General features: G+C 34.9%; 1 protein-coding gene across 2 annotated transcripts in view; it reads left to right on the top strand.

The window, feature by feature from the left end:
* The first annotated feature begins 1139 nt into the window (after positions 1-1139).
* Positions 1140-4134, top strand: part of LOC134844519 (estrogen receptor beta-like) — a 7338-nt gene continuing 4343 nt past the window's right edge. Inside the window, exon 1 of one of the 2 annotated variants that reach the window (XM_063861234.1) lies at positions 1140-1245. The gene's annotated coding sequence lies outside the window, so the exon portion shown is untranslated. Of the gene's footprint in view, positions 1246-1722; positions 1809-4134 lie in introns of those variants that run through there. The other variant, XM_063861233.1, reaches the window with a different exon arrangement.

Genomic DNA, 4134 nt, shown 5'->3' with positions numbered 1-4134 from the left:
TAGTGATGTGGTTTAAAGTAATGTGGTTTTTTCGTTTTTATACCCACCAAATTTTTCTTCCAGCGATGAAAAATTAACTAGATGACCGATAAGACATAACTAATAATATGTGTTGCAGGGGCGGTTTTATGGGGGGACGCCTCCTCCTCAAGGATTCGACCCCCTGGCGACCCAAAGGGTCCACCCTTTGTACTATTTTGAGATATTCGTTTTTTGGTGACGGACCCTCAAATTTTTTTGAAGGCGCCTTTGGCGCATATATATACTAATTTTGAGGGAAGAGTGCGCGCCAAAAAAATGTGATTTTTTGGTCAAAACTATCCATTTGGCCTGTTTTATCAACATCATGCCTACGGTTCAGAAAATTAGGCCTAACAGGGTCTTTTTAGTGCTTTAAGAGAGCTCTGAAAATCGTTTTGGTCGACCTTAAAAAAGGTTGACAAAATCTCCGCCCCTCTTTGAGAAAATACTAGATTCGCTCTTAGCACTACTGATAACACGACTATTTCATTAAATTATTTGCTTCATTGACAAGATTTTATCATACGAAAAATGAAATAGCTTGATTTAATAGTATATATGCGTCTACTAGCATGCCAAAAGTAAGTATTCTATTTGACTAGATGAAGATAGTTCAATATCGGACATTAGAAGCGATACTAAGACTGTTATTTATGTCACCCTGTGAGCTATGGTTCATTGTTTTGTGTGACGTATGCCCTCAAGCTCATTACCAAACAAATAGTGCTTCAAAATCAAATAAATCTTCAAATTTTCTGACAAATTTTAGAATTAGAAAACAGAAGCTCGAATTCATTATCTAAAATGATCAAATCAATCATTAATATTATCTTAAATCTGTTCCACTTGATGCTTGATCGAATTTGATGATTGATCGAAGTACTCTGAAAACAGTTGAGACTTTCTAATAACTGTTTTTTCAATAAATTTTTTCAGGGCCCTCAAAGAAATTTTATTTAGAATCTCAACAAGCATTGTGTTTTTGGCAAATTGTTGGCATAAACCAAAATTTTATCTAGCATTTCGAAGTTGGCACTTGGTTCAAACGTGATCGACCTCCAGCTTTGCAATTTAAACAAGCAAACTTCAGATTACGCGGATTTATTTTGACCTTTGATACTAATAGTTTCACTGAGGCAAACATTATTCTTCACTCTGTCATACTTTATTTGAAATGCATTTATCGATTCCCGGAAAAATAAATTAGCGCTCAGATTTAATAAGGTAACCAGTCCGAGTTTTAAAAAATTCCAAATTTCATGTCCCTTTGTTTTCCCGACTTTAGTAGGCAGTGACAAAAGTTTTGTGCTCGAGTGATTTTTGCGAGGTCAAATTTCGACTTTAAAACTTTAACTAGTCATGCAAGTTTTCATAAAGTCTGTAAGATTAACTTTCTGAGCTCAAAATTCAAAGTTTAATTCATTTGTGATCTTTTTTGCAAAATTATGCAGGCTTGAAAACTGCCTATTTTGGATAAAGACTGCTCGTATCAGGGCAAAACCCTGAGTATTCTGACGTTCCATAAACTGTTCTCGAATAATTTTCGGTTAATGAATTATTGACAAACTATGAACTTTGAACTGAATATTAGAAATCTTAAATGAAATTAATAAGACCAAATAGACTGCCTCAACTGAATTTGGAACAATTTTGTCGTGCGGGATAATTCTTCACGCATAAATAATGCGCGTTAAACTTTCAGCATTAAACAATCACAGCGCTCTTAAGGTCGCGTTAATCTTTTAGTGAGCGTTTCACATCAATCGTTCAATCAGGAAAGTCTAGTGGTAAGCATGGTTCTACTGCAACCAAGAAAACCCATGGATTGATTCTCCGAGGGAAATATTTTTGAGAGTTGGTCTGAATAAAAAAACTACCTCGAGCATATATATTCCTCACTTTCTTCGAAAGTCGGAACAAAACACCAAGCATAAAAATTCAGTTCGGAACAATAATCACTTTTTTAATACACTTTACCGTTTCGGCTTTCGAAGAAGGTAAGGAATATGTATGGTTGCGCTGTTTTTTCATTCAGACCAGTTTTTTTTAAAGATGAGTCTCTCAAGAGGTCGTTCGCCGGCTCTCCAAACTCTCCGGTGGTTTTCTGCAGCACTATATTAGGCTGACACTAAGTCTAGCTTAACTGCTCATCTTATACTTTGATAGTGACAGAACAACGCGCATTCTTTACGCGTGGCAAATTTATCCCGCTCGACGAAACTGTTTCAAGTTCAATAGAGGCTAAGCCAATCGATCTTATTAATTTTATAGACGACTTAAGCTTCAACGTTTACACGTCAATACTACCAGCCTAAAATTGATGCTTTGTCAATATTTCATTAATTAAAAACTATTGGAGACCAATTAATGGGCAGTCGGAACATTCAGAGTTTTTGCACCCATACGAGCAACCAACCCTTGTTCTCAGAACGCGTAAGCTGCGAGGTAATTATGATCGTAAATCGTTTCCAAGTAAAATGATGCAAGTTCGTTGCTTTTTGTCGTTGATGAGTTACTAAATGGGAGTTAAATCGCTTTTTAGATAGCGTGTAGGGGTTGTTTATCTCGGACAACTTCATTGACCAAAAAAGGCAGCCCGACATTCGGCGCCCTGTGTTGTTACAGTCAGTCCTGCTCATTTTGCTATAATAATGCTGGCTGGTGAGTTTTGCTTCAAACGAGTGGCTTTATTGTTTCATATGCCCATACCAAGTAATCTGATACCACTAGGTAGTTTTAATGGCGGTTTATGAACACATTTACTTGACTTTATGAAGTACGTGTATTAAATCACAGCTTGGTCCGAACAAAAGCTCAAAACTTTGCACATTCAGACGAGACCCAAAATAACAAGTTTGCCCGTATCAAGGCGAAGCCCTGAATGTTACGATTTCCACTTAAAGTCAGTGAAAACTTTGCAAATAAAACTGAACAAAAAAACTAGCTGATATTTTTTTTCTCATTTTGGCTTTTTAGATAATGGTTTCAATTGATTCAAAAAATGTATGATTTTGCATTAATGGGAAAAATCAAAAAGAGCGATAAGGTCAATTATGATTGGTGCTTAAGCAGGGTCTTAATGTGGAATTGCAACTAAAGCATTGATTAGTTCAGCCCACAATTTGCTCGCTTCAAAATTTAACGAACTTGCAAACCAGCCTGAAGATGAAAGCATTAACTTAACTTAAAGGCTTTTTCAAAGAAATGGAACAAGTGGTTTTTGGGTTAAACACAGTGACAACATTTTTTCTAAAACAACCTCAATTTTTTTTGAAATTCCATGGATCATAATCAATTATAATTCGTATTCACAAATTTTGCCCTTATATTTACAATCCTTTCAAAATTTCTGCACTACTCGTGGCCTAATTGGTTTTTAAACGTACTCATTTTTTATTTTTTGTAGAAAAAAAACATCTCTCAAAAAATAAATTTCAACAAAATCCGTGAGGCCAAAAACTGATAAAGGTTGAAAAAACGCAGCAAAAATTAGGAAACTAAAATGAAATTGTATACGAAAATAAGTGAAGTTATGAAAAGACAACAGAGAAAACAAGACAATCATTTTGAACCAAACAAGACTGCTCGTATATCAGGACAAAGCCCTGAATGCTCCGACTGTTCCTTAATTCATATACAAAAGTTTTTGGAAAAAGAAAATATTGAAAACTTTTAAATTTTAGACAAAAACAAAGTGCGATCTGATTAACAAGCCTAAACTCTATTTGGAACGATTTTGTTGTGCGGGATAATTCACCACGCATAAACAATTCGCATTACGCTCTCAGCAATATGAATAAAATTCTTCAAAGCGCGCTTAATTTAGTCCATAACATGGCCAATTTGGCAATTTTCAAACCCCCAAAAATAAGTGGAGGTAAAATGTCTTTTTACATTTGAACTTAAGAAGTCGGTATCTTCAATAGGATATTAAAAAAATTTGTCAAAAACTACTATCTCGATCGGCAAAAACTGACTAAATAAAAAAACCACACCAAGCATAAATATTCTGTTTTCTTCGAAAGTCGGAATAATAAAATTCACATAGAAAAATTGAACGGCTGTCCACGGAAACAATGCTCAAGTTTTGAAATTAAAGAAAACTGTTTGCAT

This window comes from Symsagittifera roscoffensis, chromosome 4, assembly GCF_963678635.1.
Source record: "Symsagittifera roscoffensis chromosome 4, txSymRosc1.1, whole genome shotgun sequence".
In the NCBI taxonomy this organism is placed as follows: Eukaryota; Metazoa; Xenacoelomorpha; order Acoela; family Convolutidae; genus Symsagittifera; species Symsagittifera roscoffensis.
The sequence above is the reverse complement of the archived record's forward strand: the minus strand, read 5'-3'. Positions and strand labels throughout refer to the sequence as shown.